Raw genomic sequence first — 18,055 nt, forward strand, 5'->3', positions numbered from 1 at the left:
CAGGTGGGCTGTAAGTCTTACGGTGGAATTCTCAGTGGAGGGCCCTTGGCTATTGAATTTGTTCCCTCGTGCAGTCTGCCAATACTTAAGTTTAGTGGTTTTTAAGGACACAGTACAAGCTTCTGTTCACTTTGTCTGAATTTGGGCTCACAGCCAGAGGATCTTAATCCCATCAATGAGTAGGGGTGGTAAGGGCTGGGGGGCAGGGGCATGGTTTGATCTGTGCAAATTGTTGGCACCAGATCATTTTAAATTTCTGGAATAAACCTACTTATCACAATTGATTGCTTCAATACAAAAATTCTGTAAATAAAACAAATGGAATAATCTAATTTACTTAAACTAAAATTTGATTCACACATTCCATTCCAGAGATTCAGAAAGCATTATTTCATATAAACATTTCATTATATTTAATTAGTCTCAATTTGTCAGGTTCATTAAAAGGGGAAAATGCTTTTGGCATTTTCAGTCACTTTGGTAAAAAGATGTCTGCTAAAATACAAAATGTTTCAATTAAAAAAAATACCACTGTACTGTTGCAGAAACACCAAAGTAGTATCCCAATTAAACACAAAATTATTGTTATGGAAAGTTTCTGCAACAAAAAGTGAACCTCTGCACACTAGCTAAGCTACAGCAATAAATGTGGTCACAGTTTTAGGAAGAATGGAAAAACTATAAGCATGATGACGGCAAACAATCTCTCCTATATCTTGAACAACTGTCAACAAGTTTCTTGAGACACAAATTATGCGATTGGCAATCCTTTTTCAAAACTTTTGTTAAGCTTATGTCAGTTTCAGCAGACTGTAAAATGGATCAGATCACAGCCTCAGAACTACTGACAGAATTGTGCTGTATAACAATGGCACAGTGACTATGTTGTATTTAGGTGTGTGTCAAGAGGATGCTTTTCTGATTGTTGGATCCCAGCACCGTGCATTTTTATCTCAATGGTCTTTGTCCACCCAGGATCTCTCCCTTTCCCTGGGTGACTCCCAGTCCCTCAGTATTACCCAGGTGATTCAATGTCCTATTATACTTGAGTATAATTCTGTGTTCTACAGATTTGTTATTCAAGTTAAATGATGTATTATTTGCACCTGGATACCAGAGAATAGGTAGGATAGAAAAATTGAATTTACTGCACGAGACCATGTCGTCCTGGTAAATTTCCTAATCATACACGCATGAGAGATCTGCACAGAAACACTATTTTTAAAGAGCTCTAAAATACTGTAGAAATTATAAGTTCCATATAATAAAAAATAACCTCTGTCTTAAGATAATTCTTGAATCCCAGACACAATGAGAAAGGGAATTAAATGGAGCATGCAAGACTATCCTTTGTAATACAACCAGACTAGACTGAGAATAATTATGGAAACTAATGCAATGAAGCCCAAAAGTTGCTATTTTGCAAATCTCAAGAGGCAACACTGACCTGAGGCTGGCTGCAGTTTCTACCCCAATTCTAGTTTCATGTCTTCCAGTCTGACCCCCAGGTGACAAAGCTCCTGGAGAACATACTAAGACACAAATACAAGCAATTGTTTTGACATAATTCTTTTGGATGCAAGCAGATCCAATCTGTTGATGTAAACCGAGGACTAAAAGGGGTGGGGTCAGGTGGCTTAATCTACGCCCAATTAAAAACATGTCTTAGCATGGCTAGAACACCAATGTTAATATCCGTTGTTTAAGAAAGGGAGAACTAACACTATGTTGCATATCAGCACACAATCATAAAATCACATTCCCCCACAGAACAAGAAGTATCTAATATATAAGTAGTATATTTTGTATCTTGGATTTGAGACTCATGAACTACTACGAAAGTGGCCCTTTGCCCTTTCTCCATGCACTGTTACTATAAAATCCCAGGATAGTAGAAATCTGTCCTTTAGAATTACAGCAGAGATACTAGAGAGAGTTATTAGTTACCACCCCCCTCCCTCCAAAAATCCCTCTGTCCTTGTTAGGTTCAAGGGACTGCAAGAATGAGCCAAAGCCACTTTCATTAGTATGATCAGTATCAAACACTGTGTCAACACTGGTTTATATAAATGGGGTTTAAATACCTCTTAAGGCCATGTAGATAGTATGCCAACTCACAGCATGTCAGAGCAATGCAGGCAACTCTACTATTGTGATGGGATTACTGAATCTAAGATGTAAATCTTTACATATCTAACTGAAATATAGTAAATGAATAATTCAACCAAGCTAATATGAAAAACATGATCCTTGCATTTATCTATTGTTTCATTTGCTCCAGCTTCAATTTCCATAAACAAACCAATGGCATATATATTCAGATGTGTGTATTGTGGTGGGATATCGATAGCCCAACTCTGAAATTTGCTATTTCTTTAGTTATCTGCACAAATTATCAAAGTTAAACGTATGAAGTTATCCGTACCACTTTCACCTAGGGTTGCTAACTTTCTAATCGCACAAAAGTGAACACCATTGCCCAACCCCTGCTCCGAGTCCCCCTTGATCACTCCATTTCACCCTCCCTCTGTCACTTGCTCTCCCCCACCCCAGGCCCCACTCACTCATTTTTACTGGGCTGGGTTGGGGGTAGGTGTGCAGGAGAGGGCAAGGGGTCTGGTTGGGGGTGTGGGCTCCGGGCTGGGGCCAGAAATGAGGAGTTTAGGATGGGGGAGCGGGCTCTGGGCTGGGGCAGGAGGTTGGAGTGTAGGCTCTGGGATGGGACTGGGGATAAGGGGTTTGGAGTGCAGGAGTGGGCTCTAGACTGGCGGGTGTGGGGGAGCCAAGCAGTTCAAAATGTGGGAGGAGGCTCCGGGCTGAGGCAGGGAGTTGTGGTGTAGGTTCTGGGGTGGGGCCAGAAATAAGGGGTTTAGGAGGGGGCTCTGGGTGGGGGCAGGAGTGCAGGGGGGGTTGCGGGGTGTGGGCTCTGGGAGGAAGTTTGGGTGTGGGGAGGGGCTCCAGGCTGGGACAGGGGTTTGGGACACGGGAAGGGGTGAGAGGTATGGGCTCTAGGTGGTGATTACCTCAGGGGCTCCCTGGAAGTGGTAACATATCCCTCGACTCCTAGGTGTAGGGGTGGCCAAGTGGCTCTGCACAGTGTGCGCTGCCTCCACGCATGGGAGCTGTGGAGCTGGTGCACAGAGCAAGGGCAGCATGCGGAGCCGCCCCTGCACCTTGAAGCTGCAGGGACATGTTGTCGCTTCCAGGAGCTGCGCAGAGCCAGATACGGAGCCTGCCAGCCCCGCTAACCGGACTTTTAATGGCCTGGTCAGCAGTGCTGACCGGAGCTGCCAGGGTCTCTTTTTGACCGGATGTTCCGGTCGAAAACGCTACCACCACCGCCACCATCTCCTCTTGCTCGCCTCCCTTTTCTTGGTTAATCTTTACATTTCCTCCTCCATACTTGTGATTTTCCTTTCCTGTCTCTCCTGTTCCCTAGTTCCTCTTCAGTCCAGATCAACAGATTGACTGAAGAAAACTGTGCAGGATAATGATAAAAAAGAGCCTCTTTCCATGTGGCACAAGCTGCAGAGTGGAAGACTAACCTAAGTGTATATCTGCACAGCAATTACACTTCCCAATTGCAGTGCAGACATAACATTCTCTCTTTGGTGAGATATTAGGGTATGTGTAGAAATTGGCTCTTATTTACATATTGTCTGCAGCTGCTTGCACTAGTAATTCTATTGCTATAAAAGTTGATAATGCATCTGGTGAAGACAAATGGGTAGGCAGATTACCATTCTGTACAAAGAAAATGTAAAAAACAGCATCTTTGGGCCTGACTGTGAATAACTACATGTTATAGCTGTTGAAGCTATCTAATCAGCATATCAGAATACACACACACACACAAAATCAAATCCAGCCACCTCTTGTTTCTTCAACTTCCTAATAAAGGAAATTTCCAGTGTATCTTGTGCACTTGTTCAAAATGTTATCATTGATTCAGAGAGACAGTTAAAACATGATTTAGTTTAATCTATATTGTGAACCAGATTTTACCAATGTTAGGGGACAATGGCATTAACATGGATCCCTCAACATGGTCAACTTTTCAGTTCAGTCAGGAATAGCAATAGCATCTTTAGTGTAGACAGGACATAACTGTGTTATAACAATGGTTTATGGAACATTGTTATGGGCCAATCTTACTTTATTTTGGCCCATTTTCAGTATCCACCACCGTGAAACTAACACAAGAAAAATAAAAGAAGACAGTTTATTTCAGATGCTAAAATCCAAAAGCAAAGGAAGTCTCAGAACTAGAGCTGTGCAAGTATTAGTACGTTTCTATGAAGACACCTACTTTTCTGTGAGACAGTATTTTTTTTTTTGCATTCTTATTCCTTGCCCCAACATGATGGCCACAGCTGATGTGTCATTAGGCTATTCATACTCACTGTTATTTCATAGCAGCACTAGCACGTGAGGTTTGAGGTGCATGGAAGTGTTTTTTTCACATGCTTTAAACTCTCCCAACTAAATATTAATCTGCTATGACTTTCAGTTTGCAAGTGATACCTTTGTATCCATTGGGTAGCAAAGATTACTGCAGCAGTTTTACAACAGGAAACGTTACTCTTACAGGAAATAATGCAGGAAAGAAAAGTGATCTAATTTCTATTCTATTCCACGATTGTAACTTCTTTCTGTAATGTGCAGTCTTGAGAATTTTGTTCCAGAACACAGATATTGTTCCAGACCAAGATTTTATGCACTTAGCCTAAAAATCATGTCTGCAGCTAAGCAGTATACCGAACATCCTTTTGTGTCACATTCCAGTTTGGGTAAGGAATTTAGATAAGTGACTAAAACCTCTCATTTAAGGTATCACAATTTTGAGCGGTAGCTGTTGGTGTCAAATGGATAAACATTTAACAATGACAATATACTTTTAATTCACAGGTATTTGTTTAATGTTCAAAGAACAAATAATTTTAAAAGCCTTCTAGATGATCCTAGATCCTAGCATTCTAGATAGTATGAAAAATTCAGTCCTCCCAATTCCCAATGCTTTTATGCAGGATTGGACCCACTTACTGTGTCTACAAAACTAGCATTACTAGAATGACTGTACAACTTCGTTTCTGTTTCTTTTTTGTACAGGAAACCAGACGCATTTTTGTCAACTTTCCACTTAAGTTTTTTTTTATTCTTAGCCCCTTTTGTTATTGTGACAGACAATATTAGTATATGATAAATGGTAAGTGAGCACATGCAACTGCCTAGGGTTTTCTCTCTCTCTCCTGTCTACAAGTTAGTTGTCAAAGATGGTTTCTACTCTACTTCTGGGCAAAAATAAGCATATGCCAGATTGCTTAAACTTTGGATTTTGAGCTATAAATGGATTTTGCAAGCTGATCAACCAATGTTTTAAGTCCTTGAAACATCACAACACACACAAAAAGATACAAAATTTTTCAAAATGAGCTGGTGAAAGATTTTGTACAAAACAAAGTGAAAAATGTTATAATCAACTCTGTTCAGCTGGAGGCATTACATAGACCTTCCAGGTACTCCTCATTTGAAATGTAAAATGAAACATTCACACTCTATTGGGGGGCTGACTGCAGCTTGCACCTGCCCACTGGTTCAGTGTACAGACTCCTCCTTCAGAAGAGAAGTGGGTAGGAATGTGGAAGAACCATAGGGCATAGATTTCCCCTCTCCCATTAAGAAGAGGAATCACCCATCTAATTTCCTGAAATATTAAAACCATTTATACCATCATAGAATAGCTCACCTTAATGTACACACCTGATATGCCTAAATCAGTGGTTCTCAAACTTTTGTACTGGTGACCCCTTTCAAATAGCAAGCCTTTGAGTGCGACCCCCCCCCTTATAAATTAAAAACACTTTTTTATATATTTAACACCACTATAAATGCTGGATGCAAAGCGGGGTTTGGCGTGGAGGCTGACAGCTCCCAACCCCCATATAATAACCTCACAACCCCCTGAGGGGTCCCGACCCCCAGTTTGAGAATTCCTGGCTTAAATGGCATTTTAAGATGCCTATAAACCAACACAGGATTTGATCCATTAAACATATACGATTTGGGGGGGGGGGGGGGAGAGAGAAACCCTTGCAATTTTAGGTAATTCATGATGGCGTCTGTAAGTGAGATGAGTTGAACAGAATGCAATTACAGGATGTGAATTAGTGCTTTTGGATATTTAAACTTCAATCCAACAAGCTGTTTAAACCACACGAGTAACTTTAAGAATGCGAATAGTCCCAACTGCTTCACCTACCTTGTTGAACTGGCACTTTGGAGGAGAAAGAGAGAATGTGGCTTTGTCGATGCTGAGAGAGTGCATCAGTTTCGCAAAATCAGTTTCAAAATACATCTAGTTAAACCAGTGCACATCCCTAATGTAGCCATACCAAACCAGTCGAGTCTTTCCTTTAATTGATTCAGCTTGTGCTGTAAGTTACTAACTTAAGTTAAATTGATATAAAAATAATTCAAGTGCATCTACATTAGAGTTTTGCACTGGTTTAGACAGATTGGATTTAAAAACCGATTTAGTTAACACAACACACTTTCCTAGTATAGACAAGGTCTGTGCTAATTTTTTAGGCGCATCAACTGCCTCATGATTCTGTTAAGTCTCCCACCACTGAGCTTTAAAAAAAAAAAATCCTCCATCTAAAGGATGGAACGAGTTTCTGCCTTTTGTCAATACCTGTGTAAGTCTTTGCATTACAAAATTATATGGTCTTCAGTGTAGTTTTCTTGAACCATGAAAAATGACACTATATTTTGTTTTGTGGTTATTTTGCAGAGTACTGTTTAAAATGCCATCATGAGAAAAGTTAAACAGAACAGTCCCTGACTTTTCTCAGGTTCCCACTAGTGAATTTTGTACTTTTGTGCTCTTGTAAGTTCAGCATTGCTTCTAAACGTGCCACTATTTTTTTTTTAAAGTGATAAATATTAGTTCATCTGTTTTCTCTGTAAAGTCTTTCTGAATTCTTTGGGGACAGGAAGGATGTGGGCTCCTTTTCATATTCAAATCAGGCAAATTACCGGTAGTCTTTGCTTAGTTCCGACAATGCAATGCTTATTTTCTACTTAAACATGAGAAAGGTGGAGGAAAAACAACATTCTAGGTAGGCTAAATATCTCATTTGGCCTCCTCTCATAACCTTATTTCAGAAGGAGATAACTTCGGGAGAGTAATGTTATAATTCATTATGTAAAATATGATTAAATAGTTTGCATAAATGGAAAGCGTCCAAGTGGTTTGCGATAGATTACACTTGATAAATGATTTGAAGACTCCAAGTTGAATATGGAAACCATATTTAGATCTGCTGAAATGATCATCAACCTCCCACCCATTCCCTCCAACCACCATTTTATAAATACACCAACATCACAGAAACATGGTAGGCACTTCACAGGCAAGGAGAACAGTTAAGTTCCTGCCCTTTCAGAATATAAACTCAGAGTAGACACTATGCAGCCAAGGGATATGATACAACAAAAAGCAGGTGAGTGAGTGGTGAAATATAGTTAGTTTTGTTAACATTTGCTTGAAGGGAGGGCTAGGATTTACATGGTTCATGGAAGAAGCATGTTTTAAGGAGGGAGCTGAAGGAGGAAAGGGATTTTTGCCAATATGTGAAAGCGTTGCCATAAGCTGTTAATCAGCTGGGGTTCTGTAGGTCGTCAGCCTTGCAACCACTGGAGAGATGTGCATTTTCTGGGACACTTCACACTGTTCTTTTCTTATAAGGTTTCAGAAAAAAACCACCACCACAAATTCCAAAGCATGCGGCCTTCCCGTGGAGTGCCCTGAATGTGTTGAAATCCTTGAAAGATGTTTCTCCTTGTTCTGCTTTTCCTTTCCCCCTCAATTCTGACCTCACACCCTACACAACGACCTTTCCTCTTTGCCTGCTTTCTCACTGTTGATGCCTCTGATCCTCATGGCTTCCATGGCTGGAGCTGGGAGGCTGCGGAAGAGAAGAAAGCGCGACCGCAATCAGAACACACAGCAGCACTCCAGCCACCTTACTGTCCAAAGTGCACACACTTGCACTGGCTCCTTGTGCTCTGTTGCTACCTCTCTGTCCTCCAATGCCAATGGCATTTAATTTATTAAAATTCATTATTAGCCACATATACAAAGCCCCTTGCTCATTTGGATCATGGCAAATGTCCAACACAAATTTCTACTAAAATTCTGGGGTTTGTAGTTTGCTGAAGCAAAAAGTTAGCGAGACTCTGTCATTGTTGATGCCAGGCCAATGCCATTGGAAGTGATTCAGGGGCTCCATCCCCTCACCCCCACTCTGGCTCCACGCTTGAATTAGAGCTAGCGTTGCCCCCAGAGGCAATAGGGCCAGGCTTTCTGGCCAGAAAAGATGCACTCCAAGCTTCGAAGTTTGGGGTTGTGTGATCTGGGCTCTGGCTTGGGCTCCTGCAGCTGTACTGAAGCTGTGGGAGACAAGAGGCTGCTAGATTAGAGCAGGACATGGTAGGGGGCATCTTGAATGGCGATTTGCTCTTCAGTGGGCTGCTAAATCATAATAGAGCAACTGCCACTGAGTAGTCCTGCAGTGTTTGAACCCACTTACAGGAATGAATGAAGGGGCCTGAAAAGCCATGTTATAGAGCTGTCTGGAAAGTTCCTGAATAACAGAATGCAGATGAAAACCTGCTGGCTTGACCGTATTTCTAGGGGCAACAATTGCTTTGTGATAATCAGCTTTCCTTTCCATCTCTGGCATAGACTTGGTGGCAGACCAGTTCTCCTCACTGAGACAGCAGCGGCTTTGGAAAGGATGAGGAAAGATGGCAGCCTGCTTCTTCTATTGCAGGGGTGGCCAAACTTACTGACCCTCCGAGCCAAGTAAGACAATCTTCAGAAGTTCGAGAGCTGGGGTGCGCCTGCTGGGCCTTGGCGTTTCAGCCCTTTGGGTGGTGCCTGCCAGGGCTCAGGGCTTCAGCTCTGCTACTGCTGAAGCCCTGAGCCCCGGCAGGTATGCCCCGTGGGGCTGAAGCCCTGAGACTCCCCTCTCCACTGGGCAGAAGCCCCTACCCCACCGCCCCGCTGCAAGGAGAGGTCTTGAGCTCCCCCACTGTCTGGTAGGCAGAAAATGGGGATGGGGAGGCTCCATGAGCCACACTTTAATGGTAAAAGAGACACATGTGCCTTGCGAGCCACAGTTTGGCCACCCCTGCTCTATTGTTATGGGCGCTTCCCTAGTTTACATTGCAGTCTGTTAGAAAAAATGGATTTGAAGGTGCCACAGAGTTCTGGGAGCCCTGAGTAATATGCAAGGAAGTGTACTTACTGCTAGATTTATTACTTCTGTCATTTGCTCCTTCAGATGATGCTGAAGGGAGGATGGGTTATACATTTTAAAAAAATCACTTTTTTCCAACAGCAGATTAAACAAACACTCCACCGTTATCACAACACACTAATGTGCCGATAGTTCAAAGCAGTTCCCCTCTCCATTTGTTGGATGATAAAATTCTTCCTCATGTTCTACTGCTCATGTTCCTTTGCTACACTCAGTCACCATCTGCCCATGACAGACAGTTGCTGCTGCTGTAAGCATTACTAGCCCATGGCAAGAGTAACTGTCAGAGAGATGGTAACAGAGGAAAACAGACAACTGGCAGCAGGTAATTCTCAGAGTATTTCTTTTATTTCTGGAATTGTATTCAGACACCATCACATCTGGTACCAGAATCCCAGAGTGAAATGCCTGAGCTGGAAGGACAACGAGGAGTCCTTGTGGCACCTTAGAGACTAACAAATTTATTTGGGCATAAGCTTTCGTGGACTAAAACCCACTTCATCAGATGAAAGCTTATGCCCAAATAAATTTGTTAGTCTCTAAGGTGCCACAAGGACTCCTCGTTGGTTTTGCTGATACAGACTAACACAGCTACCCCTCTGAAACCTGAGCTGGAAGGATGACTGGCTACCGAACAGAAGGGAGAATAAGAGCAGAGTAGATCTGTACAACATGGAACAAAACCACCCATTACACAAACTACAACTAGTTGAAAAATACAACTTTAGAAGAAGCTAGCTGTGACCTTTTGGGGATCATCCAGACCAGCCAGGGACTCCGTCACTGCCACCCTGTAATCTTGGGTGCCTTTATGCTGTGCAGCTTTGGTTCAGCTCAGTGATACCAGTACCATCCCCCCAACCACAAGGTCTCACCCTGGTATCCACCAGCCTAGTTACTCCTTGCAGGGAGACACCAACAGCCCCTCCAGTCCTGGGTCTCCCCAAATAAGTCTGCCCCGAAGTCTTAATGACCAGAAACTTGGGATCACTCCCCTCTGGTTTGTCACCCCCTGCCAAATTACCAGCTTCACTTTGGTACACACACTCCATACAGTTTGCACAACAGAGACCTGCTTGGGGTAAAAACAAAGAAAGATTTATTTAACAGAAAAATCACAGATTCAAGGATAAAGCAGTAGAACCATAGAATATCAGGGTTGGAAGGGACCTCAGGAGGTCCTCTAGTCCAACCCCCTGCTTAGTAAGGAATAGCAGATCTACACGTTATACAGAAAACAAAGATGCATCCTCAGGCTTTACACTTTCAAATTAGATCTACTCCCTTTTCTAATATAAGCTATCTGTTGCCTCTGAACAGTTTCTCAGCGTACTGCCTACCCATAGGGAGGGCCTGGCATTTCACAGACAGCACCTGCCAAGTGACTGTCACTCAGTTTCTGGATCGATTTTATTTCAAGTCATTTCCCTTTAACACGATTTGCAGGATTTCTCCCCTCCACAAGACTATGGTGATTCACGGTTATTCAAAGCAGAGAAAATTCTTCCTCGACTTGATAGCCAGGATGTCTCAATGTCTTGAGTAATTATAATCATTTGTCATTTTTTGGGTTGTACAATCCCAGGTGCTTGGAGCTAGTGTCATCTGGCTAAGGAGGTAGCCGTCTCTGCCCGACTGCCCACTGTCACATTGCGAGGTGCAGCTGAAAGTTACAGCACAAATTATGAGCACAGCTCTACACATACACAAATACATGAACTCATAACCACAGTCTGTATACATCTCTCATCAGGCCTATCAAGCTCAGAAAATTCTAATCTTTCATTGAAGACCCTACTTGACATTTTTATACACAATACCACTGTATACAACCAGTTGATTCTACTGCTTATTCTTTGGGGTTCAGATCTCCTGTTCTCCCCTTGGGGTGTCTAGAATCTGAAGTGTGCTGAGAACTTGGCAATAAAACCTTAAATTAAAATCAACCCACACCCCAACGTTTGCAGACAAAAATACTTTGACTGCCTCCACAGTGCTCCATCTCCTTGCTAGTTTTGCGTGCATTTTAGAAATCAACCACCACTGAGCTGCTTCTCTCTCCAAAGTGGAAAGTATACTCATAGCTGCTGAATGTTCTGAGCAATAAAAATACAACATCTACTGTTTTACATGCGAAGCTAAACCTTGAGGGGATTTTTTTTTCCAGGAATGGAAGAGAGTGGGGATTCAGGGGTGGGAGTGAAAAGGTGCAATGGGGAGAACAGAGTAAGTGGAGATGGAATGACTTTGGTGAAGACCAAGGGAAGCTGAAGCAGCAGGCGTGTCAAAGCCATGTTGGGAATTTGGGTCAGGGGGAACAGATATAAACTGCCAGAAGCTTGCACACTTATGAACTGCTGCTGTGCTGCTCGTTGTGTGTGAGGGGATATAAGTATGGTAGAAGAGGTAAGCCTGCAAGGGGAGAGGCTCCTGAGATAAACCAAGAATGAATGGAAATACTAAGAAAGCTTTCTGCACATGGCACTATATTGTCTAGTAGTTAGAACAGTGGAGTGGGAGTCAGGAGACACTGAGTCCTATTCAGAACTCATTTACTGACTTGCTGGGTGCTTTCTGCTATGTGACCACCCTGTCTCCGTGCCTCAGTTTACCCATTTACAAAATTGGGATACACACCCACCTCTGCACAAAACACTGGGTGAAAGGCACTGTATACTGAGGCTATACCTTCACTGCCAAAAGGGTGGCTTTTTACAGTGAGATAACTAGGGTTTATAGAGGGACAGCTAATGCATATTAGAGGAGATAAGGCACAGGTAGTTCTTACTCTAATGCAGCTGGATGAGGTCAACACTAAACCCACCACCTGTGGTTGACCTCACCTAGTTAGATTATGGTAAAAAACTACCTGTGCCTCATCTCCTCTAGGGTTTCACAGCGAGATAACTAACCCGCAGTAGCCATGTCACTAAAAATACACCTTTTTTGGTAGTGAAGACATTCACTGATAATGTTTTGCACTTTCAGGGTGAGTGACCTATAAGCACATTCCCTTAAAAAGAAAAAAAATCTAAATTTCATATGAGTGTATTTTTTTTAAATGGAAAATCAGGATAATTTTGAAACAAAACCATGCTACAGTAAAAAGTTATGATGTGTAGTATCAGGTGTACAAAAGAGAAGAGGAGACAGTGAATGCAGCTTTTAGAAAGGCTGTAACATCTTCAAATGAATAGCTTTCACTAAACCGTTTGGATTATCAAAGCACTAACAAAACTTGGTATGACCTTTTGGCAATGCCAATGACATTTAATTTTAATTGATTGTTGCTGTGTGTATACAGCTAATCATACTAATTACCCATGGGTTTTTAAGTGATCTGACTACTGATGGGAAACCAGAGTGTGTTCATGTATGCACATGTCTGCAGTGTTTCCACTGTGATCTCTGAAGAAAAGATCTCTAGAAATTATCTGAGTGGAACATTTCTGTTCATGACCATCCCTCCAGGGGTACCAAGCAAGATCAGTCAACTTTCAGATTGGGATTTCAGGGAAATGGTGAGGGGTTAGTACTGTTTATTTTATAGTGTGACATGTTGCACAGAAGAAAATCAATGCTGACCTTGCATGAAAAAAGAGTAGTTACAAAGCATGTACAAATCTAAAATTTATTTGGAAAGACAGCCAGGAAGGTATGTCTAGATTTTTTCTGTGAAACCTTTTCAAGACAGATAGAGGGAGGAAAGGGATTAAAAACCCAAACTTGTTATTGTGGCCTCTTTAAGGGTTAAAAAGTTTTTCAATACATGCATAAAAAGAGGTTGTAAAATAAACATGACTCAAAACATCAATGTGTCCAGTACAGTGTCACTAATTCAATTAACACTACAGATAGTTATATTACTCCTAGTGCATTTGTCAAATACAGACTTACTATCTTCCAAAATAAGAAATTTAGCTCTGGATTGCAATGGAATTCAGACGCAGAAGAGAGTTAGGCCCAATCCTGAAAACATGTACGCATACTTAACTAAGTCCCACTGAGTTCAATTGCATACACATGTGCAGGACTGAGGTCCTACTGGATTATTTATTCCATTTCCAAGTGGGGCAATGCAAGATTATTCCGCATTTACAATATGTCTTTTAAAAGGAGAATTAACTGTCTACACTAATTGAAAAGAAATGTTTCAAATCACAATAGCTATCTGAAATAAAATCCCCTTTTTTCCTAGTCTACTCAGACCCACTGAGTTATGCAGGTTATCACTGAGAAGCAGGCAATATCCCAGATAATTTTAGAAGCCTCAAGATGCTACATATTTTTTTTTCTACAAATCAAATCATAAATGTCACTTTTACGATGAGCTTTCTTGGGAGCTTCAGGCTAAAAGGAAAATGTTGCATCCCGCTGGGGGATATAATAGACTGCAGGTGAAGCGTTTAAAGGTGTGTAGTGCAATTTATCTCCGCTTTTTTGATAACCATAGTAGGCTATGACTACACTATGACCCAGGGTGTGATTCATCTGCTTGTGTATACATACTCACACCAGCTGTCATTAAGCTAACACGCGTATAAACAGCAGTATAGCCATGGCAGAATAGGCTGAGCCATGCTGAGTACATATCCACTGCGGGTTTGTGCTCATCACTGCTTTGCTATGCTTCCACTGCCAGTGCCACTGCTACTATAGCTCCATTGCTACTTGCTACTCGCGGTAGCTCAATGACAGCTAGTGCGAGTATGTGTACACGAGCAGGGGAATCGCACCCCTAGCTTGTAGTGTAGCCATAGCCTCAGATACATGTATACAGATATTTCTTCCCTGGGGACTGCACCTTGATATGGTGGGAATACTTGTGTGTTCCAATGATCCTGAGAGCTATGCTGGTGGGACTGTAATACCTGATAGAGCCACCTGATCAAAGGGTAGAGACTAGATGAAAAACAGCCCACTGGTTCTCCACGTGGTGGCTGAGCGATAGGCCAATAACCTCTTCTTGTAAAAAAGTTAAGTCATAGAAACAATAACATAGCCATATCATGCTGTTTGCTGGAAGACAACGAGATTGGAGCCTTGTTTGTGTACTAAGCAATGTCTGACAGTGCAGGAAGGATTCAGATTAAGTTATTACATAATAAACATTCACTAATAGCAGCCACTGGAGTCAGCAGACACTGACTACCTCCTCCTACAATCTGACAGGGGTATAATCTTTTATAATCCTGATGTATGCCATTTGAACAGGCCAGGAAATACAGATCAGTCTTATCAATACTCCCAGGTGTCACATCCTTATTCCTCCCCCCACAGAAAAGTACTAGTGTGCAAGAACATGTCTACCATCATTCATACTCACAATTCTGTGACACTCTTGCATAAAAATAGAAGGAGGGGACTGGAAAACGTGGGATTTCCATCAGTTTAAACTGCTATGAACTGCTATGAAGTCACAGAGACTGAAATACACCATAATCTACAGCCGCCAGCCTCTGCTGTTCATATGTTACATCTTGAACTGCCATCTTTTAAGATGATGTCCTTTCAAAGGACATTTTTATCATGCTCCTTTGAAGAATTCTATAGTTTCCCAACAGTAAAATAATGAACATAAGATGTGTAACATCCACAAATATTTTAAGAAAGAATTGTGATGTCTTCAATATTTCCAGATCACCATAGAAAAACAGCTGGTTATGTCAGAAGTAATTTATTCTTGTGTAAAATACAGAATGCTACACTGGAGACAACACCACAATCTAGGTTCCAATAGTGGTGCCCATCACCATAATATTTGAGTATCTCCTCAATAATCAAAAAACCCACTAGCTTAGTCTGATAAGTGTCTAGTTTTTGACCCTACTTCCCTTGAGACTGGGAATAGATTTAATCCAACAGCATCACAACTAGTTACCTCAAAACAGCATATGAATCAAGAAAAAAAGTTCACGGCCATAGGATAGTTAGAACAGATAATCCTGGAACAAAACTCAATCACAAAATGATCAAACATAATGAAAGGGAGAAAATTATAAAAGAGAAAAGGTCGTCAAAGCACACTCCGAGGGGACTGGTCCCAGATTCTTCATTTTCTGGTTGGTTAGTCACATCAGCCTTACAAGCATATCAAGTTTGTTGCTGGCATACCAGTGTCACTGGGGAACTGCCATTAAAGAACCTTAGAAAACTACTATTAAACATCTGCTACGGCACTGGCATCTGCTGCCCTCACACCACAAATTAAGAGATTGAGAAGGGATTTTATACAGACTACAAGATCTAAAGAATTTGCAGGATAGAGTAGAAGAGTAGAAACAATTTCCAGGGGACTGTGAAGCCATATCAGAAACTCCCAGGCTTTATCCCTGACATATTGGGAAACTGACTATGCTGATGGGCAGCCCCAAAGAGAAAAAAAATTAAATGAAAAATGAAAAAATATACGGAGTTGTGATGCTGGTCATATTGAGAGTGATATTATGTAAAGAAGCTTTACACAGCAACCATCTCTAAAGCTTTTGTTGAAACAAGATAGTGGTCTCAGGTATGGCATGCTTGGAATGGCATCAGTCTGCCTCTGACTGAATGTTTTTCCATGTGAGAGGTAAGGGAGGAGGTAGTGGTGAGAAATTTGTGAAGATCTTTCACTAGATTCTCTTTATTCAGTTAGTAGCAGAATTACACAGAAATATTTTTTAATTTGAAAAAAATAGAAGTTACACACACATGTAACTTTAATGATGGCAGTCATTGCTAGATTATGTACCAAAGGGAAAATATACCTCTTATAATTTTACAGCCCCCATAGGTATTCAGTGAAGTGCCTAGCAACAAAAGTCAATTGGTCATTTCTCCAAAGAACCTAAGGCTCTGATCCAGCAAACATTTATGTGCAAGTAGTCTAGGACAACTCACATGAATACAAATAAGCATGTGTACAAGTGTTTGCAGGTTTGGGGCCTAAATGATGAATTTATCTGACAAATGAGAACATAAAAATGTGCCAGAAAGGAAGATGGCAAGGAAGGACAAAAATAGGATTCCAATGTTATTCTGTTTAAGTACACGAGCACACAAAACAATATGGAACTGATGGTACATGTGTCTAACAGTACCATCTCTTGGCTTGAATATTGCATCCTTTCCCTTCTGAGCTTGGTCTATTTTTCACCTTTTGAGATTATAAGGTTGTTGGGGCAGAAACTGTTTTTCTATGCATCAGTACAACACACAGAACACTTCAGGCACTACTGTAATGTAGCATAAATAATAATATTGTTTTTTGTTTCAAGCATGAGTCTGATAAACTTTTTGTTTTTATTTAAGGATTGAAGTAGGTTTTTCTCTCTCTCTCTCTCTCTCTCTCCCTCTCATTTCAACTGAAAAGATTTCTGAAACTCTGGCTTAATGGTGTAGTCTGAAGAGAAAAAAAAAGACTGAACTACAGACTATCATTTACATCTGTGCATGCTGATTTCCCAACATCATCTAATGACATGCAGGAGAACTGGTGGCTTGATCCAAACCAAACCTCTCTATATAATTATAAGCTAGTTAGAGGGCAAAACTTAAGACAGTGATTAAAGCAAACCTTAAAAAAAGTAAGTGTAAATCAATGTTTGGCATTTGTAAGGGTATTTTGCAGATACTAAAATGGGTTTAATTGAATTCTTAAAAGTAGAGTTATGATTTTGCATATTTCTCCCAGAGAAAAAGTAGTTTAGCTCATTTGTAAAGTATCACATTTTATCCACTCAACCATTGTTTCTGTGTTCTGATACAATCAGCCAAACTAACTGCTTATAGCAAGCTATGACAGAGAACTATGAGAAGTGCACAATATCTACCATCTGTCAGTCTCCTAGTCACCATGTGGAATAAATTTGGAGAGATCATTCTGCTTCAGTGACATAGCTGAATTGCAATTATTGGATCTTCTAGCAGCCCCTTTTATCGCAAGTAAAGTTTATGGATTTAAATATTCATTTGGGGGTGGGTTACATGAGAGGGAAGTGAAAAACAAGGGGACTATGCATGATAGGAATCAGAATGCTTGGTAGAAAGAGAGTGCAGGTTGTGTCCTAAGACTGCAGAACTAGGTGAAGGAAGGAAGGAGAAGGAGAATGACTAATAAAATACTGCATAAAATGGCAAAACAGGATAGAGTAAGGCCTTATCTATGCTGGGGATTTGCACCCATTACAGTGATTGGTATAACTGCACTGGTGCAACCTTGACTATAAACTTCATTTTACTGTAGTTTTGGTCTTGAGGTAGTCAGTGGGGTTTGTACTAAAAGACAGGAAATAAACTTCCAACTTGTGGTGAGATGCAGAAGGAGCAAAAAGCACTTGACAGGTGTACTCAGTCCAAGGGGTAGGGCAGGGATTGGCAACCTTTGGCACATGGCCCGTCAGGGAAATTCGCTGGCGGGCCGGGCCAGTTTGTTTCCCTGCAACGTCCGCAGGTTCAGCCAATCATTGGCTGCGGTTCACTGCTCCAGGCCAATGGGGGCTGCGGGAAGCATTAGCCAGCACATTCCTCGGCCTGCGCCGCTTCTCACAGCGCCCATTGGCCTGGGACGGCAAACCACGGCTAGTGGGAGCTGCAATTGGCAGAACCTGCAGGTAAGAAACCAGCCCGGTCCGCCAACAGATTTCCCTGACAGCCACATGCCAAAAGTTGCCGATCCCTGGTGCAAAGCAAAGTCTGTCTACTTCAAAGACATGTTATTTTCAATTGGCATTTTGGCCAGGCCCACC

At 41.6% G+C, this 18,055-nt stretch overlaps 1 protein-coding gene across 8 annotated transcripts in view; it reads right to left on the reverse strand.

Moving 5' to 3' along the window:
• The window catches only part of FYN (FYN proto-oncogene, Src family tyrosine kinase), a 180,587-nt gene that overhangs the window by 64,736 nt on the left and 97,796 nt on the right, over positions 1–18,055 (reverse strand). The window contains exon 1 of one of the 8 annotated variants that reach the window (XM_077812961.1): positions 1,448–1,465. The exons of the other annotated variants lie outside the window; for them this stretch is intronic. The gene's annotated coding sequence lies outside the window, so the exon portion shown is untranslated. Of the gene's footprint in view, positions 1–1,447; positions 1,466–18,055 lie in introns of those variants that run through there. 8 annotated transcript variants of the gene reach the window in all.

The sequence above is a fragment of the Eretmochelys imbricata genome, chromosome 3 (assembly GCF_965152235.1).
Source record: "Eretmochelys imbricata isolate rEreImb1 chromosome 3, rEreImb1.hap1, whole genome shotgun sequence".
Classification (NCBI taxonomy): Eukaryota; Metazoa; Chordata; order Testudines; family Cheloniidae; genus Eretmochelys; species Eretmochelys imbricata.